This window comes from Eubalaena glacialis, chromosome 16 (genome assembly GCF_028564815.1).
Source record: "Eubalaena glacialis isolate mEubGla1 chromosome 16, mEubGla1.1.hap2.+ XY, whole genome shotgun sequence".
Classification (NCBI taxonomy): Eukaryota; Metazoa; Chordata; class Mammalia; order Artiodactyla; family Balaenidae; genus Eubalaena; species Eubalaena glacialis.
In genome coordinates, this window is record NC_083731.1 from 76,536,787 (window position 1) to 76,559,930 (window position 23,144).

Consider the following 23,144-nt stretch of genomic DNA (forward strand, 5'->3'; position numbering starts at 1 on the left):
TGTTTTATGTTTTGGTTTTTTGGCCACAAGGCATGTGGGATCTTAGCTCCCCGACCAGGGATCGAACCCGCACCCCCTGCATTGGAAGGCGAAATCTTAACCCCTGGACCACCAGGGAAGTCCCCTGTCATCTCTTTCTTAAGCAAGGGAAACTCAAGAGGACATAAAACTCCCACCTTATTGATCAGCATCCTTTCAAAAGGATAAACCCAGGCCCACCTTATTGGTCCTCCTAGACTTCTTCATTCCAAAATGAAACAATTTTCAACTTCTTCAAGCCTTTTCCTTGTTGTGTGATCCTCTGGGAACCTTAAACATTAAGAACCTCTAAGTCTTCATCACGTCATTCCCCCCAACCTCCCTTTGCACTTTTTACCTTTTCTGCATTATGAGCTTCAGAGTGTGTAAATGGTGATGAGGTGAATAAAATTTATCCCCAAAATATTTTTGAGGGACTAACGTGTGCCAGAAACAGTGCAAGGTGTCAGGGATGTGTAGTGAACCTAACAAACATGGTCCTTGTAGTTGTTAAACTTCATCTAGTGGAATAGACCTTAAACACATAAAGGCATAAGTAAATGGCAATTGTAACAACCCCTATAAAGGAAACACACAGTGAATACAGGCATAACTTAAGAGATAAGGCAGGTTCGGTTCCAGACCACCACAATAAAGCAAATATCACAATAAAGCAAGTCACATGAATTTTTTGGTTTCCTGGTGTACGTAAAAGTTGTTGTTTACACTATACTGTAGTCTATTAAGTGTGCAATAGCATTATGACTAAAAAAAGGTACATGCGTTAATTTTAAAAATACTTTACTGCTAAAAAATGCTAACCATCATCTGAGCCTTCAGCAAGTCATAATCATTTTGCAATAGTAACATCAAAGATCACTAAACATAGATCACCAAAACAAATATAATAGTAATGAGAAGGTGTGAAATATTGCTAGAATTACCAAAATGTGACACAGAGACAGAAAGTGGGCAGATGCTGTTGGAAAAAAGGCACCGATAGACTTGCTCCATGCAGGGTGGCCACAAACCTTCAATTTGTAAAAAACGTGAAGTGCAATAAAGCAAAATGCAATAAAATGAGGAATACCTCTACAAAACTATGTGACCAAATTTAGACTGGGGAATCAGGCAAGGTCTTTCTGTAGAAAAGATGTTTCAGTTTTGATGTGAAGGATAGTAAGACACCATCCCTCATGACAAGGTAATATGGAGACTTGCATTTGGTGTACTCATGGAACATATTATCATTCTAGGAAGTCAAATATGAAAATATTGTTTCTGATACAGACCTTCTTCAGAATTGTATGAGAGAAAAATTCTGAATCCTTCAAGTGATTTAATGCGGTGACTTCAGTTGAAGTGCTAATGAATGGAGGATTAGTAATCACTTGAATTTTGTTACCAAAATAACTTAATGCTATCTGCAGCTATCATTAATCTCACTGCAGAGTTCAGTTAGCATTATGAATAAGGAAAGCATCTTTCTATTTCACTGATGATGCTTGATTTTACCTCAGTGTTATTTATGGTGTTTATGGCTTTTGCAGTGTTCGTGTGTTTGTCTTACCTATGAGAAATATCCTTGCGTTACACTCCATTGATGTACAGTTTTTATATTTTATGTGAGAGAATAAAACATGATGGGTTTCCTATTTTAATTTCTGGTCATTTCCTCCCATATGAAAAAAATCACAACAACCTAAAAAATGAATAACAATGAGGGAATAATCAAACATCTGAGGTTCCAGGGACAAAGGCACTCCACCTGACAGTAGCTTGAGCCAGAGATTTAACATTTTTGGGTGCAAGTTAGGAAGAAAATAAAATGATTCTAGCAAAGAAGAAAGAACAGGTGCAACGTGCCTCACGAATAAATTCCCATCCTAAGTCTTGCTCTTTCTTGTTTTTCACTTAACAGCCACCAAAAGTTACCACATTCCCACTTGCTAGTTTATTAAGTTTATTTCTGCCTTAAATTTCTATCTTCTGTTTTGTCATTTGTCCCCCAATATTCGCAGGGCTTGGGCCAGAGCACAAATGGAGACCCACATCCAATACGGAAGTTCTGCTGATGGACCAATGAGGTTTAAATGAATAATAAAAACATACATAATTTATAATTATTATTTATTCTATGAAATTTGTTGTTGATGCCATTTTAGCAAAATCGCTAATTATGTTGTTGTAACCCAGATTTCCATGTAAATTATGTTCTATTGTCAGTAATGATCTAAGGAGTAAAGAAAGAAAATAATTATACAGTATTAAATCCTAGAAGCAAAGTCAACATTCAAAAAAATCTGAATGAAGCTCTAAGTCTTCAAGAATGTTGCTATTGTAGCCCACCTGGAACTTTGCCTAAAATCTGAGTTCCACCCCTATCATTTTTGTCTGAATATTAGTGCCTCCTTGCAAAGCTGCATCGCTCCAGGCTTATCTTCTCAAGCTTAATCCACTGACAAGTGAAAAAAAAAACAAAACATAAAAGACTAAACATGCTGTGAAATCAAAGACAAAAAGTTGATCACAATTAGTTTAAAAGAAAGAATATGTGGCTGAGATTACTATTAATATAGTATCTGTGAGATCACTCATGTATTCATGGCATGTGTGTATTAATTTCCAATGTGATTTCTCCTATTAAGTGAAAAAAAAGTACTGTATCTGATCCAAAATATTTTCTACCAGTAAAAAGACTCCAAGTTAAAAAAAATTACTGAGGTGGATGAATAGGAAACCTGAAGAGAGATGTCAACTGGACAGGTTCCATCTGTTCATCAGTTAAGTTTGGTACCTCATTCATTACAGTATTTACTCCTGGAGCCAAAGGAATTTCAGTTATGATTTAGATTGCCGTGTATCCATGTTACAACAGGATGACTTGGGGCATCTCTGATACCTGCAGAATTCAGACAGTGCCCATGAAACCTACTAGGAGAGTCTGAGAGTAGGTCAGGGAAATTGGTGTTTGTGCAACTTCTATTAGGAGCCAGGTATGTATCAGACTTGCTAACATAAGCTGTCTCATTTCATTTAACAGTATTCTATGGAGCCCGTAGATTTAACAGTCAGAACACATATGGGTGGTCATTTTGATTGCAAGGATCAGCAAATCTCTCTGGCTAACACAAGGAAGAGTCTAGTAGTTCTTAGGAATTTAAGAAAAAAATATTGTATAAAACCCTTCACAACGGTATCATCTCTCCACTCTGTCTCGACAATGACTCAGTGCTTTTAGGCTCTGCTTCTCCTGGGTCTCTTGTCATTTCCCTCTAAGTTGTCAGATCAATCAAATCATTCTCTGTCTATATTTTCTCTACTATAGCATCTACTTATTAATAATTCAGCTCATTCATAATCATCATATGACTAACAACTTTTTTGTTTATAATCTTTTAGTTGTTCTTCCAATTACAAAATTCTTTTTTGCATGTCTATTCAGATTTCCAAGAGGGAACAATCTCATTGACAGAGTTCTTTCTTACTAAGCAGAGTTTTTAGAACTCAGGTTACATCATTACCACTGGCAAACTTATGGATCAACTATCTTTAAGTCAGATGCACAACTCTGGGGCAATCAGCTAGGACCATGAGAGGGTGCCAGTACAAGTCAATGGGAAAAAATACTCTCCTCAACAAAAGGTGCTGAGAGAACTGGATATCCACATTCAAAGAATGACGTTAGACACTTACTTCACACCATAGACACTTACCTCACACCATATACAAAGATTGACTCAAAGTGGATGACAGGCCTAAATGTAAGAGGTCAAACTATAAAACTCTCAGAAGAAAATATAGGTATAAATCTTTGTAGCCTTTGAGTAGGCAATGATTTCTTAGATATGACACCCAAAGTACATGCCAGAAAAATAGATAAACTGGAGATCATCAATATTAAAATCTTCTGTGCTTCCAAGGACATCATCAAGAAAGTGAATTGGGACTTCCCTGTTGGTCCAGTGGTTAAGACTCCATGCTCCCAAAGCAGGGGGCCGGGGTTCAATCCCTGGTCAGGGAACTAGATCCCTCATGCCTCAACGAAGATCCCACACGAGGCATCGAAGATCCCACATGCAGCAACTAAGACCTGGCACAGCCAAGTAAATAAATAAATAAATATTTAATAACAACCAAAAAAAAAAAAAACAAGAAAGAAAGTGAATAAACAACCTACACAGTGAGAGAAAATATTTGCAAATCATGTATCTGATAAGGGACTTGTACCTAAAATATATAAAGAACTCTTACAGCTGGGTAACAAAAAGACAAACAACCCAACTGAAAAATGGGCATAAGTTATGAATAGACATTTCTCCAAAGAAGATATACAAATAGTCAATAAGCACAAGAAAAGATGTTCAATGTTATCAGTCATTAGGGAAATCAAAATTAAAATCACAATGAGATACCACTTCACACTCATTAGGATGGTTATAATAGAAAAGATAGAGAATAAAGAATACTGGGGAGGATGTGGAGATACTGGAGTCCTCAGACATTGCTGGAGGGAGCATAATATGATGCAACAATTTTACAAACCAGTTTGGCAGTTCTACAAAAGCCTAAAGTTACAATGTGACCCAGTAATACTCCTTCTATGTATATATCCAAGAGAGTTGAAAACATACATCCACATAAAAACTTACATGTAAATATTCATAGCGGTATTATTTGTAATAGCCCAAAAGTGGAAACAATCCAAATGCCCATGAACTGATGAATGGATACATAAAGGGTGGCATATCTATATGATAATACATTTTCAGTAATAAAAAGAAATAATGCACCTTTCTTAAGGTGCATTGACGAAAACACCACAAGCTTACATTGAAAGGGATGGAAATAGTGCAAAATAAAAAGAAGTATTTGGACCACCAGATTTCTACAGGCAGCAAACAAGTTGAAACTGTTGTTCAACTGGAAACATAGACTTCCTTTCATGGAAAAACGATTCAAAAGATGGAACCAAAAGCTCAAAAGATAGAGCCAGGATTCATGAAGAATCATTCCTAGACAGAAGTAGGACAAAATTCCAACATTTGCTAAGCTGTATTTCAGAATTCAGTGGATTGGTGGCCCCTGTGTGCTTCCTTTATTCTCAGTTTTTGACCAGATGTGTCTATAGCAGTTATCCTGTATGTAAGGATAAAGCCTTTCTTTTTAGTTTACAGTTATTCAAATTGAGAGAAACTGTTTGAGGAGCAGTATTTAAGGAAGTATACCCACAGAGATGCAACTGCCTCTGGACCTGGTTTAGGTTATGGGAATCTGGACTTTGAGATGATGTTGTAACAAGGGATGAGACTCATATCCATAAGAACCATGATAGGTGTTCGTGTGTTGATGGGGGTTCTTCTCCATAGCATCATTCAGGGATTTAGATTGATATAGGCTCTGTCACTTTGCATATTGAAATCCCACTGTCAGAAAGGTGAATGTTGAAGATGCCCATGAAAACTTTGAATTAAACTGTTTTATTAAATATGAGAGTGGAATAAAGCAATACACTTCTCAATTTTCACATATATATGTAAATTAAGACATTAAAAACCATAAATTTAAAAAAAAAAAAAAAAAAGAAATAATGGACTTATACATGTTACAACATGGATGAACCTTGAAAACATTATGCTAAGTGAAAGAAGTCAGTCACTAAGGACCATGTATGTAATTAATTATGTAATTCCGTTTATATGAAATGTCCTAAATAGACACATCTATAGGTACAGAAAGTAGATTAATGGTTGCCTAGGCTTGGGGAAGATGGGGTGGGGTGTTGAGGGTGACGACTAAAGGGTATGGTGTTTCTTTTTGGGGTAATGAGAACGCTCTAAATTTGATTGTGGTGATGGTTGCACAACTCTGGGAACATGGTGAAAGCCACTGAATTACACATTTTAAATGAGTGAGTTGTATGGTATGTGCGTTATGCCTCAATAGAGCTGTTTCTTAAAATCACCATCTTTAGTATATTCATGAAAGATTATATTGAAATCTGTTTCTCCCCCAGTTGCCATCAGAGTCTGCCATCCAAGCTAGAAACTTGAAGCACATCTTCGATTCTTTCTTCTCACTCATCCCTCAGTCCACCTAGACCACATCCATTCATTTTCTAGGTCTTTTAGATTCAACCTTCTTCATGTCTAAATCCTTCCTTTCACTCCATTTTTATTCCCACTGCTTGAATTCAAGCCGTAATCATTTATTCCCTGGATTGCTGCCTCCTTCTTCTGTCTTTTCTTCCTTGTCTTTAATCTAGGCTTCCTCATGCTACTGCAATGATGACCTTTCTGCAACATCAATGTGATTTTGTCCATAGTAACTGCTTAATACGGCAGATATCTCAGCTGACTGCAATGTCAAGATGGACAATATTCCAAGCACATTTTTTTAAACTCCCATTTACTACTGAATAACATTAAGTTGCTCCTTGATTAACCAATAATCATATTTTCATTTGGCCATATCTATCAGAATTAACCAGATTAATGATCATTTCAGAAGTATCCTCTACATATTTCTATGAATCAGAAGTCGGTTTAACCCAAACAGATGATTGTCAGACATCTCTTGCTTTTAATGTTGGGCAGACAGTCATAAAGTTACAGTAATCACTCTATTTATTTTGCAAAGTTATGTACTTTGTCTTTGAAAATTTAGAAAACTCTGAAATTTGGAGACATCCTGTAAGAAGGTAGTTACCCTTTGTATACACAAATATAAGATAGAAGAAATTATTAATTAGACAGACAAATAGGAGAAAGTGTGATTCCAGGCAACTGAGTTGCATTTTTCTGCTAATTCTCAGGAATTGAGACAAAAGGTATTCTTTTTGTACATTGCCCTGAATGCCAATAAATAGGGATTCTTCTGTAGTAGAAAGGGAGTTAATTTTAGGGTCAAGCCCTTCCCACCTTTTTTTTTTCTGTCTTCATCGTTAATACATAACACACTAGAGCAACTGTCTTTCTTTTCAATGGGAGTGTCTTCCAGTGCCTCAAGAAAGAATTACCCTAAGACGCTGAGCCTTAATAATTAGGATTGAAACATCAACAGCAAATATCATGTAATCTCTATTCCTATCACGTGGGAGTGAGACTTTTTCAAAAACATTCCCAAATGTTTATGTTACTCTTGTGCTCTCAGCATGAAAATACACAAAGGTACACACACACCCCGACTGTTTTTCTGACACACATAGCTTGTGTCCACACACACTCACAATGTTTTTGATATGAAATGGTATTTCTTGAAGCCATATTTCAAAGAGCTGTCTCCCTGCCTTTCTTCTCTAGATGTCTTGGGAAAGTTCTGAGAAACTATGGCATCAGCAAATAAACTTGATCTTGTTTAGCCCTTCTGAGAAAGTAAACTTTAAAAAATTACAATAGCTCATTTAATTACCATTTTTTGAATCTACTGAATACATTTGAATGAACTGGATATGAAATTGCGGAAAATGAGTATGAAATTTACCTATATTTTAAATTTAAAAATTAAATTGAAAGCTCAGAATATTATCATTCTTGGACACTTATGCCTTTTAAATATTTTATTAGACATAGAAATAATTAGCTTGAGACAGTGCTTATCTCACAGCAGGGAATCAGTGGAGAGAAATGAAATCTTAAAAAATTGGTCAGTGCAACTTAAAAACGAGGACCGTTTTAATATGATGTGAAACTGGTACGTCCAGATTCCAGCTACACAGATGAATTGCAAAGCAATGAACCAATTGATTTAAAAAATTATCTGATTCAGTTCCAACAACGGAATTTTTTTCGACTCACATAATTTTAAGTTTACACTCATGTTTTGCCCCCCCTTTTTTTTTTTGCTTTTACACTCCCTTTAAAAACAGGTCTTTAAATAGCAATAATTTTTATCTTCTCATTTATTTTTCTCGCAAGTTTCATAATCTGAAATTGGTGCACATTTTCCTAATATTTCAAAATACTCACATAGTTTCCATCTCTGTGTGTCACTTGCTAATAGTGAACTCAAACTACTAACAACATGTATCACTCACTCACTGTCTATCCAACACTGACAGTACCATTTATTTTAAAAATTTTATTGTCTTTTCCTCTAATAAAATATTAGCTCCAAGAGAGTAGAATGAAATCTCTCTTTATCATTTGTATCTGGAAGAATCTTTGTCATAGAGTGGTTGTCCAACGGATGTGTGTAGGATGAATGAATGAATGAAAGAATGAATGCATATGTAAGCCATCATGTATGGGAGTTTTTGTACTGGGATGGTGGGGAGGTGGTGGTATTTGAGCTCTCATCTTCTGAATAACAAGCAAGCATTCACCGGGTGGGTAAAAGGAAAACATCCCAGACAGAGGGTGGAGAATGTGTGGGTTTATTGAAGGAAGGAAGATCTGTTATTTTTGGGAACCAAGAGTCATGATTAACTGAAGGAGAGGGTGTATCAGACAGACTTGGATTATATAGCAGAAGAAAGAGAAAAAGTGAATGAATGAAGGGATTTAATGATAATGTACGGAGATGGATATGTTATTAAGTTCCTGGATATACTGTTGTTCATAAGTTTTATATACGACTATGCTGTGATTTTATTATCTGTTCTTATTTTACTCTCTCTTTTTTTCTTGTAGCATATTTTTTGGATTCTGTGCCAATTCCTTTATCATTAGGGAAAGTTAAATCCTTTTATCAGAGGAACCAGTGATTAGACAAAAGCTGTGTATAATTTTCAGGTCACTGAAAGAAGTCTATTATTGAGAGAGCAGAAATGTATTCACTCACCAGTATTTATTTCATCCACCTTTATGTGCCAGGTATTGTTCTAGACCAGAGGTCGGCAAATTTTCTATAAAGTTGAGGCTTTACAGACCAAATATGGTCTCTGTCCTAATTGCCTGACTCTGTCATGGTAAGGTGAAAGCGGCCATAGACAATACATAAATAAATACATGAGTGTGATTGTCTCCCATAATACTTTATTTATGGACACGGAAATTTGAATTTCCTATATTTTCATGTGTCACAAGATAGTCTTCTTTCGATTTTTTAAAAAACAATCTGAAAACATAAAAACTTGTCGTTAGCACATAAGCCACATAAAAACAGGCAGTGCGCATTTGGCTGTGAGCTGTAGTCTTGCCAAGCCCTGTTCTAGACACTGGGAATGCAACCAAATGAAAAAATGTCTCTACCTGCATGAAGCTTACATTTTAGTTAGACAATAATCAAATTTGGGTGCTATGAAAAAAATAAAGCAGAGTAAGGAGAATGGGCATTGACAGAGATGTGGTGAGCTTGTGTGTGTGTGTGTGTGTGTGTGTGTGTGTATGTATTATACTAAATTATGTAGTCAGGACAGATCTCTCTGACAAGATGGCATTTGACCTGAATGAAATGATGGAGTGACCCATGTGGATACCTGGGAGGAAAGGCTCAGGGGGAAAGAGCAGTAAACGTAAAGTTGTAAGGCAAGGATCACACTTCGAATGTCCTAAAAACAGAAGAGAAGAGCAATGCCTATGCAGCAGAGTAAATGAGGAGTGGAGTAGTCGACAGTAAGAGACCATGAAACCAGTGAACACGAAGAAGGGAAGACAAAGGAAAAGGACAAGGACACAGAAAGGAGAGTCCTGCCATCCCAGGTCCAGCCATCCCTGAAGCCAGAGCTCCCCTATGGGCAATAAAAGGCCACTGAGTTATGAAGCCGATTTGAATTGGGTGCCTTTGCAAATAAAGGACTGCTGTTGTGTCTCTAAATATTTAAAAGCCAGAAATTCCCAAAGACTCATGTAAGCCGTTAGAGAGCTGACATTTCTAGATAATCCTGAAGCTTCCAGACACAGGGATGAACTCCAAGGCTTATTTCTTGGCCTCAACCTCTCTCTCCTTCCAGCCCTAAGATTCAGTTATCTTATTTTTACAACACAAAGAGGATCTGGAAAAGGAAAAGTATAAATGACTGAATCTACAGCAGGCACTTAGCGGTAGATGGGTGAAAAAAATGAACAAATGAACGAATGAATCCCTATGTTAATTTTAAAAAGTACTCTTCATTCGTAAAGAAAGCAATATTATTATTTTTTCTCTTAGGAAACCATTCATGAGTAGCCTACAAGGTTCTCAGTCCACACGGAAGACACTAGTTAATGCTTACTTGGTACACATATTTCTATGCAAATTTCTGGTTGCCTCTGGTCCACTCCTCATCCTCAGTGACAGTAACAAGACCAAGAGGGTGACAGATTTTATGGGAGAAGGAACTCAATGCAGGTAAAACATATATTCCTCTCACAATCATTTATTTTATTTTTAAAAATTGTAATGAAATACACATAATGTAAAATTTACCATTTTAACCATTTTAAGTGTACAATTCAGTGACATTAAGTACATTAACACTATTGTACAGCCATCACCACCATCCAGCTTCAGAACAGTTTTTATCTTCCAAAACGAGAACTCTGACCCCATTAAACACTAACTCCTCACTTCTCCCTGCCCCCAGCCCCGGCGATCACCATTCTACCTTCTGTCTCTATGAATTTAACTGCGTTAGGTACCTCATCTAACTGGAATCATACAGTATTTGTTTTTTTGTGACTGGCTTCCTTCACTTAGCATAGTGTCCTCAAGGTTCATCCATGTTATGACATGTGTTAGAATTTCCTTTCTCTTTAAGCCTGAATAATATTACATTGTATGTGTAGACCACGGTTTCATTATTCATCCATCCATCGATGGACACTTGGGTTGTTCCCACCTTTTGGTTACTGTGGATAATGCTACTGTGAACAGGGGTGTGCAAATATCGGTTGAGTTTCTGTTTAATTCTTTGAGTGTATACCCAGAAGTGAAATTGCTGGGTCATATGGCAATTCAACTTAAAATTCTTTTCTCACAATCATTTTTATACCCTTTTCATTTGGGGGGGTGTGTATTTTTCTTTTTAGTTCATTGGCGTCAAACCTTGAATCTAATGAAACAATACCTCAGTGATTTTAAGGGAACGATTTTAGGCAGTAAATATCAAAAATAATTCCTGTAGGCAACTAACAAATCTGTTGCAAATGATACATAATCCACTTATTTCATTCAAAGAACCCATTAGGGCTGGTCATAGAAACAAAACTTCATCCTGCTAAGCATCTCTGAAAGTGAAGTAACTATTCTTGGAATCTTGAACTGAAAAAGAAAAAACAAAATCAGGCCACCCAAGATAAATTGAAAACATTTCATTATTGAAAGGGGTTGTAATGAATAATTTTTTGGGGGAGGGATATTTGTTATTGCTAGAACTGGTTTTCAGCTGACAACACAGTTTCTTCTGAGCCTAGAGCCTAGTTGGATAGCACGTCTTCCTTTGGACTCAAGCACATATAAACAGTTGATAATAATGATCATTATAAATGCACGCTACAACAGTTTATTACTTACTGCGTGCCAGTTACTATGCTAAGCATTACATATTACCATATGCAAACAGATCTCAAGCAGGAGGCAGCTTTTTACCATCATTACTGTGGCAGAGAGTCTGTTGCTGTCCACCGATACTCTTCCCTCTTAAATGACATCGCTCCTGAGTTTTAGCTGGAAATATGACTCCCCAGTCAGAATGCATTTCGAGCCTTCCTTCTAGCTCACCTTATTGTCTATATCAGTAGTCCATGGCTTTTGATCGCAAACTTGTATTTGGTTGAGTAGATACGCCATGGTTTGTTTATCCATTCTCCTACTGAGAGATACCAGGGCTTTCTATTTTTTGGATATTATGAAAAAAACTGCGGTCAACGTTTGTGTGTTTTGTGCATATGTTTTTCTTTTTATTTGAAATCATGGAAAATATTGTGATGGGGATTATTGGGAGGCAAAACACTCATCAGGCCCTTCGTGGCATCTCTGCTGGCACTCAGGGAAATCACTTGATTCTCCACATATCAGGCTAGGACCTGCATCTCTTGTCTTGTTTTCCCAGCCTCCTGCCCCAAGACTGGGAATCATTTGTTAACCCCATTCCTTAGTGTTCCCATCTGCAATACAACCCCAATCTGGTATAACCAGAGAATTCACTTCTTACTCTGCAAGCTGCAGTCTGTCCAGTTTCTCTAGACTGCATATTGATTTAGACAGAATCAGCATGAGGAATCTTCTCACTCACGTGGTGGCACTTGGAAGAAGTTAGTCTTTTCTTCTCTTCTACCCCGCACTGCCAGCCTGACATTGGGTGGACAGCAAGCCATGGTTTATAAAAACTCCTTCTGGATGCCCAAGTGCAGTGTCAGAAATTCCAGTCCCATTGTTTCTAATATGTAGAGTAACTATTACTCGAACAAGTCAAGAGAAAGTTCAAAGAGAATAGCAAAAGCACATGGGAGCTATTAGAATAATATGCATATAAGACAGTCTTAATTCCATTCTTATTTAATTAACACATGTGACCATAAAATAGAAGGAGCCTTCCATGTTTGGATGGAGTAGATCAAAATGCCATCCTATTTTCTGCATTTACATCAACAGCTCTTATGATAATGCCTTGTATATATTAGATATTTGATGAGTGTCCATTGAACTTATTAATAAATGAATGAATGTTAAGTAGGTCATCCCCCAGAGGCACATGTTAAGACACAGCAAACATTTTTCTCTGTTATTTGAGTGGGTGTAAGCTGCAGCTGGTAAGAGAGCTGACAGATGCTGTGAAAGACACATAAGTATCAAATATCTGAGCATATTTGGGAGCAGGCTATTTCCTATGTCATGTATCAGGTGTGATACTTGCTTTCTCTATTCAAAGCAAGAAAAAGGTATGAGTGGATTAGAGGCTCTGTCTATAACAGCTTAAAAATTATAGTTTCTTCTCATAGTCCTATCCAACAAGAAAAACCATGAAAATAAACATCAGTGAAGTTATTTACCTGAAATTGAAGCTATAACTGTATATGGTGATAGTAGTGAATTGTGGCTAATTCTTTCAAGTGATTTAGTAAGTGAATACCACACGAATGCAGAAAAAGATTACTCTTTGTGAATCTTATAAAACAATAAATATGTTGAGAGTTAAAAACTGAAAAAAAAAGCTCAATTACCACCCCCAAATTTGCTAATTTCACTCCAGATTGAGGACTCAAACACTGTGTGAGAGGGCCAGCTACTCACTGAAATACAAATAGGAAAGGGGAAAGGGGTGAGGGAGGAGGGAGAGAAGGGGAGAGAGAGAGAGAGAGAGAGAGAAGCTCCAAGCATGCCCTTAGCAAAAGAGTAAGGAAATTCAGACAAAGCGTGATAAGAGTTTTTAAACCTCCTGAGGCATGCATCCAGTCAGAATCAGTGTGCCCCTGGTCCTAATCAGGACAAGATTACCTACGCCTTTCCTGTGTCCAACCCTTTACGTGCCTGTCAGGAATGCCTCTGTGGCTATGAATCAAAAGGCAACCTTCCCAAATAGGTACCTAAGTAAAATGAAGTGGTCATAACATATATTAACCAAGGCAACTACAAGCATCAATACTTATCACAAAGAGCGTAAGGATTCAAGGCTACATCAAATATACATCGGCATAAGTAAGTTGACATCGAATCTCTAATTTTCTGTAAATTTTCTCTACATTTCTATAAATATTTCTGTACGTAATCATATCTATTTATATTAAGCTAAACATGAGCTCACGCTGATGTCTCCAAAACTAGTCCATTATCTTGTGGATTATTCTAGTCTTTCCCCTTGTGTAATAAAATACTCTACACATAATGGATTTTAAATCCAAAGCCTTAACTTAAAATACTCCAAGTACCTTAGAAGAACTCATGAGGAGACTCTATAAGGAGAAATATCTATAGAAGGTCATTTGCCTGAATGATGCACTTCTGCTGACTAGGAAGGTTATCTGCTTCAGCAGAGTATAACCCTTCTGAAAAGATGTATGGTCAAATAATTCATCTCGCGGCTTCCCTGGTGGCGCAGTGCTTAGGAATCCGCCTGCCAATGCGGGGGACATGGGTTCGTGCCCCGGTCCGGGAAGATCCCACGTGCCGCGGAGCGGCTAGGCCCATGAGCCACAACTGCTGAGCCTGCGTGTCTGGAGCCTGTGCTCCGCAACGGGAGAGGCCGCGACAGTGAGAGGCCCGCGCACCGCGATGAAGAGTGGCCCCCGCTCACCGCAACTGGAGAAAGCCCTTGCACAAGAAACTAAGACCCAACACATCCAAAAATAAATAAATAAATAAATTAATTAATTAAAAAAAAAATAATTCATCTCTGGTAATTAATTAAACCTGTTGATTATTCGTGCACATTAGTGGTTCTTAAACCTAGAAATCCATCAGAATCAACTTGTGGGTTAAAGAAACAAAAAAAACCAAAGCAAATCAAAGCATTCTGCCCCAAAGTGGCTGAAACAGATTTTTCACTCCAGAGAATGGTCAGACCCTGGACCCTACTGAAAAACTCTATGTCTATCAACTTGACAACTTAGGTGAAATTTACCGGTCCATTGAAAGACACAAACTACCAAATCTCACAGGAGAAATAGATAATATGAATAGGACTATAGTACTAAAGAAATTTAATCAAAAATCTTCCAAGTAAGAAATAACCAGGCTCAAATGGTATCACTGTTGAATTCTACCAAACATTTAAGGAAGAAATTATACCAATTCTCTACAGTCTGTTCCAGAAAACAGAAGCAGAGGGAATGCTCCTACTATGAGACCAGCATTACTCTAAGTCAAGTTAAAGACATTACGTGAAAGAAAAACTATGGACCAATTATCTTTTATGAACACAGTTGCAAAAATCCTCAACAAATGTTAACAAATCAAATCCAACAATGTGTAAAAGAATCATACACCACGAGTGGGGTTTAATGCAGGAATGCAAGATTAGTTCAACCTTCATAAATCAATTCATGTAACTCATTATATAGAATAAGTAAAGCCATGTGATTGATGAATATGTTTAGTACTTTGGTTGTGGTGATGATATCACAGATGTATGCATATGTCCAAACTCATCACGTTGTATACATTAAATGTGTGCAATTTTTTGTATATCAATTTTACCTCAATAAAGCTTAAAAAAATGAAAAGGAAAACCATGTGATTGTATCAATAGGTATGGAAAAAGCATTTGACAAAATCCAACATCTATTCATGATCAAAACTCTCAGCAAACTATAGATGGAGGAGAACTTCCTCAACTTGACAAAAACTTGTGTTAGTAAAAAAAAGAAAGAAAAGAAAAAAAGAAGTGAAAAGTAAGTGCTGACCAGGCAAAATTTGATGAAAAGGTTAATAAAGTTTTAAGACTTTGACGTATTATTGATGTTAAGGATGATTTGAATTATTGCACATGAACTGACATTGAATCATGAGAAATATCATTTGTATTGTTAGGTTACTTCAACAGTTTGGTTCTAGAAATATTTCGTTGTTATATTATCTTTGCATCTTGACAATTGATGTTGAATGAGGAACAAAGGTATCAAGTCAGATAAGAAGATTGTTCATCTCTTCCTTAATCTTAATTTATGTGAATACCTTCTGGCAATCTCAATATTGGGAGTTCCCATTGTTATAGAAGTGTTGCAAAATAAAACCAGAAAAAAAGTTTCAAACGGTTTGAGAGTTACTTTATTATAATCTCAAGAAGTTGTTCATTTGGAATGTTTATATAAAACTAATATGAGGGGTCAAAAAGCTAACATTTTTTTCCCCTTTCTTTCTTTCTTTCTTTCTTTCCTTCTTTCTTTCCTTCCTTCCTTCTTTCCTTCTTTCTTTCCTTCTTTCCTTCCTTCCTTCCTTCTTTCTTTCTTTCTTTCTTTCTTTCTTTCTTTCTTTCTTTCTTTCTTTCTTTCTTTCTTTCTTTCTTTCTTTCTTTCTTTCTTTCTTTCTTTCTTTCTTTCTTTCTTTCCTTTCCTTCCTTCCTTCCTTCCTTCCTTCCTTCCTTCCTTCCTTCCTTCCTTCTTTCTTTCTTTCTTTCTTTCTTTCTTTCTTTCTTTCTTTCTTTCTTTCTGTCTTTCTTTCTTTCTTTCTTTCCTTCCTTCCTTCCTTCCTTCCTTCTTTCTTTCTTTCTTTTTCTTTCTTTCTTTCTTCCTTTCTTCCTTTCTTTCTTTCTTTCTTTCTTTCTTTCTTTCTTTCTTTCTTTCTTTCTTTCTTTCTTTCTTTCTTTCTCTCTTCCTTCCTTTCTTCTTTCTTTCTTTTGTCAGAGATAAAAAAAGAATTTGTTGGAGAGGTGAGAAAGATTCAGATGGTATTTCCTTCAACCCTTTGACCCATGAGAAGGGGAGACTCTCCTGACTCTCTAGTCACACCTTTTTGGCTTTTTCCCAAAGCAAGAGGGGTTGACAATTTACTTCTGGACTGACAATTTACTGCTGGACCTAGTATTCCCTGGGCAGTGCTTCACTAGGGGGAGGAATTATTATACCATGGAGCTTTCTCTCTTACTTCCTGTTCCCACACACTAAACTCACAAGCACAGGGCCACCTCTTTCAAAAGCACCTGCAGTGTTCTTTTTTGTTCCTTCTTCATCCATGAATAATTTCAAATATGGTCTGTCAGAAGACACAATGAATCTAAATCCAAATGTCACATAGACTTCTTATCGTAAAGTACATTCTCCAATCCCAATTGTTATCAGGAGTTTACCTTTGAAAATATTGGGATTTCACATTATAGCCTATGAGTCAGAGCCCTCTGACTTGTGGAATAACAGTTTAACCTTTATTTCTACAATATATGCTCATTTTTATTCTGTAAATAAGCATATGGTTTTTAGCCAAATTGTGTTTAGTGAAACTTACCAAATCTGTCCTTTCTATTTTTTCTGATAATTCTCTGGACATAATCTTTGGGTGATGACTTCCTCTCTTCTGTAGAATGCATATGGCAAGCTCAGTCTGACAGGAGTATATGCATAAAGCCCAGTGAAATGTTGAAATGTTATTCTTCAAAAGTTAAAGGCTACACAGTACTAAATAACAAGGCTATAGCCTGTAAATGATTTTTTGGATACTGCTTCTGTAAAATCTGATCACTTTTTGATAACACTTTATTGAGGTAAGTATTTGAGATGAGACTTGTAAGAAAGATAAAGCAGGAAAAAAACATTTAAAAATATTTTAATAAAGGAAGTCGTAATTAGGCAGAAAGCAGACAGTAGGGGTTTCTAGCTTTAATTCTGCCATTATCTTAGGTGGCTTTAGGAAATGCACCATGGTCAGTTTACTCGTCTATAAAGAGGAAAAAGGGGATGATATGAGGACATCATTGATCTCTGAAATCTGACTAACTAGGCTTTTATGAGACTAAAGCCTCAAGCACTTTAACATTTTTGGAACGTTTAACTGTTTGATGTTATCTCCGTATGAGGGAAGGGGATTTATAGGGGAACTTCTCTGTACAACATTGTAGTATTTCACTAATTTCTGTATTTCCTTATCGCTTTTATAATTTTTTAAATGAACTTTATATTTTTAAAAGTTGCTGAGCACAAGTTTGTCTTAGAATCTTTTGAAATGAATCAAATGTTTCTCCATTATCCCGAATTATCTAGAAATATCTGCAAGTATTTTTGTGACATAGAGTACAGTATTCCTCACATCCTATCAGAGCTTTGTACACACTATGAAGATGAACAGTGCATGTAGCAGCTGGCCTCCTCAATGTTTCTTCTTTTAGGAAGGAATGTGGTTGGTTGTTTTGCCCTCCACCACCTAGTCTAATAAACTGTTTAGAACAAAAGATAACAGGAACATTTTACTTTTTTTTAATAGACTTTATTTCTTAGAGTAGTTTCAGGTTCACAAAAAATTGAACAGAAGGTACAGAGACTTCCCATATACTACCTCTCCACACATATGTATAGCCTCCCCCATTATCAACCATTATCAACCATTATCTCTGACCAGAGTGGTGCATTTGCTACCACTGATGAACCTACATGGACGTATCATAATCACCCAAATCCAGAGTTTACATTAGGGTTCACTCTTGGTGATTTACATTCTATGGATTTGGGCGAATGTAGAATGACATGTATCCACCATTATACATTCATGTGGAGTAATTTTACTGCTCTAAAATCCTCTGTGCTCTGCCTATTCATCCCTCCATCCTCCCTAACCCCTGAAAACTACTGATATTTTTATCATCTCCATAGTTTTGCCTTTTCCAGAATGTCATGTGGTTGGAATCATATTGTGTGTAGCCTTTTCAAATTGGCTTCTTTCACTTAGTCACATGCATGTAAGTTTCCTCCATGTCTTTTCATAGAATTGAAAATTTCTAATCAAGAATCTTGAAATTTTCTTCTTGACTTTCTTTTTTAAACTAAATTTTCTTTTAAGGTAGCAAAGATCATAATTCTAAGTTGTTAGCATCAATGGTTTTATCTAACTTGTAATGGATGTATATGTGATTGAAACAAATGTGAATTATGTTTTTTTAAAAAAAAATGCTTGTAGTAGCAAAATGAATTAAATGATCCTCACCTCTGAGATTTATAGTTTACCTAGTTATCTTATTTATTTTGTTAGATGACTGAGTCTCTACATACATTTCTAGATATTGATTGGGTATAAATATAAAGAATTTTCATTGAATCCAAGGATTGCATTCTGAAAGCACTGTAATGATTTTCTTTCTTGAAGTACCCAAAGTAAAGTATATAATACAAAATAAACATATTAAAAAAAAAGTCTTGGGCTTCCCTGGTGGTGCTGTGGTTAAGAATCCACCTGCCAATACAGGGGACATGAGTTCGAGCCCTGGTCCAGGAAGATCCCACATGCCACGGAGCAACTAAGCCCATGCTCCACAACTACTAAGCCTGCGCTCTAGAGCCTGTGAGCCACAACTACTGAACCCACGTACCACAGCTACTGAAGCCCATGTGCCTAGAGCCCGTGCTCCGCAACAAAGAGAAGCTACAGCAATGAGAAGCCCGCGCACCGCAACAAAGTGTAGCCCCTGCTCGCCGCAACTAGAGAAAGCCCGTGTGCAGCAATGAAGATCCAACGCAGCCAAAGATTAAAAAAAAAAAAAAAGTCTCCCTTCTTGCTCCTATCACAGTCCAGAGCAGAGAGACAAAGGCTCCCCTCCTTGCCTTTATCTGGAACTCAGGCTCTCTCCCACTATGACTCTGCTCTCCAGATTCTCAAAAGCCTATCTAGTTATCTGGATGGGGAAAAGATGTGGAGCTCTCACCAAGGTTTTAGAGCCTGGTGATCTTCATCTTTACATTCCCAGAAATCTAATCATGTGATTCATACTCTCTAAAGTTTGAGAACAATAGTCCTTACTTTGTGTTATGTACTGAATTGCATCCCCTACAAAATTCATAAGTTGAGAGCTTAATCTTTATGTTATCTGTGTTTGGGGATAGGACCATAAGGAGGTAGTTAAGGTTAATTGAGGTCATAAGGGTGGGGCCCTAATCCAATAGGACTGGTGTCCTTATAAGAAGAGGAAGGGACACCAGGGATGTGTGCAGACAGATGTGCAAGCCAAGGAGAGAGATCTCAGGAGAAACCAAACCTGCTGATACCTTGATCTTGGACTTCCAACCTCTAGAACTGTGAGAATAAATTTCTGTTATTTAAGCCACCCAGTATGTCACTGTATTTTGTTATGACAGCCTTAACAGACTAATATGCTTTGTTACATCAATCACTCAGAAACCTATGTATCATCCTCTTAAAACTCTTTGGACTACTCTTTGTATATTTCATAAATTCATATCTTTCCTTTAATCCCCACTATCACCACCCCATTTATGGGTCTTATTCCATATCTCTCCTATATATAACCTGACACTCTGCCAATTAATGCCAGGTTGCCAGAAGGTTCTTTTGAAAATGTATCAATATATAGCCATGCTACTTTATAGCCTGAAATCCTCCAGTGACTACTCAGGCTTTTAGATAAAACCCAAGTAATCAAGTACAGATATCACGACCTCATGATCAAATATGGGTTTATCCACCTAATGTCTTCTGTCACTTCCACAAATGGCCCCTGTGTCAGCCCCCTAAAACTGCCTGAGATTCCCTGAACACTATGACTATTTTTGACCTTCTAGCTGTTATTTCACCAGGGAAAACTCTCTCTGAACTTCTGTACTTGATTAGTTCTTACTGGTCCCAAGGCTCAGCTTAGGTTAAATTCACTGGAACATTATGTTAGATTTGCATTTCTCCTCCTAAAGTTCTAATTTAGATCTCCTTCCTTTGAACTTTGGTAGTAAACTCTAACACTTACCATTTGGTGGTTTTAGCTGCCTTTCTCACTTGACTGTGGCCTTTATAAGGGCAGGGATTCTATCTTTCAAAGTAAACAATGAATACATTTTTTTTTCAGGCATGCTCAGTGAATCCAAGATCATATATTTGTGCATCCATGGCTTTCAATTGAATGGCAAAAGTTCACGACACAAATGGAAATGAAGCTCCCTCACATTATAGGGATAAATCAGTTCAAATGTCCAGCACTTTTAGGTTATCTTTAGCTGGATTTCAAAACCACAAACAGATATTTATCACCACCTGTCTTTCCTTGTAGCATGACAATTCATGTTTATGTTGGAAGTTGCTGTATCATTTCTTTGAAGAAGCCAAACTCACGTACCCATCTCATTAGGCAACTCCATGAATGGAGAAGTAGGGCTCTGTGGTCTATGTGATTTCTTTAAAGAAAGTGGTGTGTTTTGTTAAGCATCACATCCACTGCCACCCACTAGGGCTAACCGCAATCCTACAGTGATGAAGATTTCTAGACCACCTGGGTTTAGTAGTTATGCTCAACTCTTTTAGACTAGGCAGACGTGAAAAGGAGAAATCAGTGAACCAAGTATGTGGAATTATTTCAAAGGAACAAATATTAGAAACAGGTGTGAGATACTACCTAGGGAAAATAAAGCATTAATTCATTCTACCTGGCAGTGGACCATGCTATATTTCCTGAAGAATTAGCTGCCTGAAAACATTTTGACAAAGGAGTTAATTATAAATGTTGCTGTTTTTATTCATTTCGAGCCAAATTTTTGAACCATAAAAAGTTCATTAAAGACTTTTAGGCAATTAGGAAGCTGCAAAAAGCATTTTATTCTCCATCTATTTCACAGTTAAATCATATTCTCTGAGCATAAGCTTATATGAAACAATTTTTTATTATATGGAAAGCTTATAGTCTATGTTTTATACTCTTCCTATGGTTCAACTCTTATAGCAAAATGTATAACATAATGTACATAGTATCTAATGTTTAGTTTTATGAATTTTTTATCCACTGCCTCATTCTTGAAAGGATTTGAGGTTGTGGCATTGAATAAGTTGCTTGTTGAATACCTTAGTTTTAATTGCATCACATACCATTTAAATATTTAATTTATTATATGGGAGAAATGCACTTATTTTGCCAAAAAAATTAATTATCGATTAAATAATTACTTGTTCGATAAGAACATAGCAGTTATAATCTTATAATGTCAGTAAAACATTAATCACTGTAAACATTTACATCAGAATGACTATCTCTAGGGCTCCTCTCACAATTCCTTCTAGTGAGCTATTAGCAAATGTTTGCTTCCCCTCGTTGCAACTTTGGACTTTCCTGATTTAAAAGTCTTCTAAGTTACCAAGAAAGGAATGCTTCCACCAGGAGATACAGAAATGGTTTCATAAAACTGAAGGCTGTTTTATGAAACCACCTGTCTACTTTGTGCTTTTCATAATATTGAACCAAACATTTTACAAACTAGATTACTTGACTGGCTGGGGTGATATGTACTAGACACCGGAAATTGAGTTGCTGCTGCAGATGGTGTGATAGATGGAATCACATAAAGTTTGAAAGGTACAAAATTTGGCATGCTAGATTGAACTTTTGTACCTTAATTCAGTAAGCTTCGAGGATCTAGAAAATGATTTTGTCATTAGAGCCAATATAACCTCAAGTTGCTTAATTCTTAATCTTTACAGAAGCTTCTTGGAGATGACAGCAAGAAAGTCTTTAGTTAGAATGTCAAAATGTTCAGGATACAACAGTAACAAAAATAATTTTCTATCAATGCCTATGTATAATCCAACTATACACACACACACACACACACACACACACACACACACACACAGCCTTTTGTTGATGCCCCCAAATGACCTAGATTAAGAGTGTTATGGATATACTGCTTTCTGTAGAATATCTGTGACACTGACCTGGACAATGGTTTGCCCTCCAACATATAAATTGGACTTTAACCAAACTAGTTGACAAGTTTAATTATCATAGATCAGGAAACGGTGTTAACTCAGTAGGTTTTCTCCTCATTTTTAATCTTTTGCCCAAACACACAATTTTTTGTGGATCCCTGAAGGTGAAGGAAATTCTTGCATTCCAGCTGTCTTAAAACTGCTGAGGTTTCCTGAAATCGACTTCATTCCACCAGCCAGACATCTAAAAACTATGTCCATACAAGGTTTGCTTGTAGATTTCTTGTTTGCACCCCAAACCCCCAAATTATAGGTAGATTTTTCTCAGGTTTTGAGAGATCTAAAGAAATCAGAGCTTCTTTTTTCTTGCTGCTAACCTCTTCTCCCCTTTCCCCTCTCCGCTATTTCTCTTACTTCCTGAGAGCATCCTTTGGCAGCTTCTTCCTTCAGGTGCTCTTCTAGCTGCCTCTCTTGCTAAGTGGCATGAATGCCGCTCTGCACTCGTGACCCCAGCCATCAAAGGCAGTCATGAATGAAATCAATGTTGTTCTGATCATTTGCTTCGTCATTCTTGCTTACTAGACCCTGACACTTCCTGGAGACCAGCACCTACGTTTGTATAGCTAAGGTGGGGTCAGGATGTAGATTCTCACTGTATTTGTGATGACAGTTTTTAAGCACTATTTTAGAGCATTCTTTGTACACCTTGCTGTCTTGTGCATGCTTTGCTGTGCTGTTTCCTGGGAGGAGAGCAAGGGTCTATTTTTGTTGTAGGTTGACAAGAAGAGTTGAGTAGAAAAATGATAGCAGGGACTCTCCGACTCTGCTTGGGACCATGGACATAAATGTATCTCCATACAACTATTCACTTATTTATACTGCCCAAAACAATTACACATTTTAAGGAAAGTCTGGGAAATGCAGAC

General features: G+C 36.9%; 1 long non-coding RNA gene across 2 annotated transcripts in view; it reads left to right on the forward strand.

Moving 5' to 3' along the window:
* The window catches only part of LOC133076497 (uncharacterized), a 106,940-nt gene that overhangs the window by 41,487 nt on the left and 42,309 nt on the right, over positions 1 to 23,144 (forward strand). The window contains exon 3 of one of the 2 annotated variants that reach the window (XR_009697543.1): positions 2,040 to 2,144. The exons of the other annotated variant lie outside the window; for it this stretch is intronic. This is a non-coding gene — a long non-coding RNA (uncharacterized LOC133076497). Of the gene's footprint in view, positions 1 to 2,039; positions 2,145 to 23,144 lie in introns of those variants that run through there. 2 annotated transcript variants of the gene reach the window in all.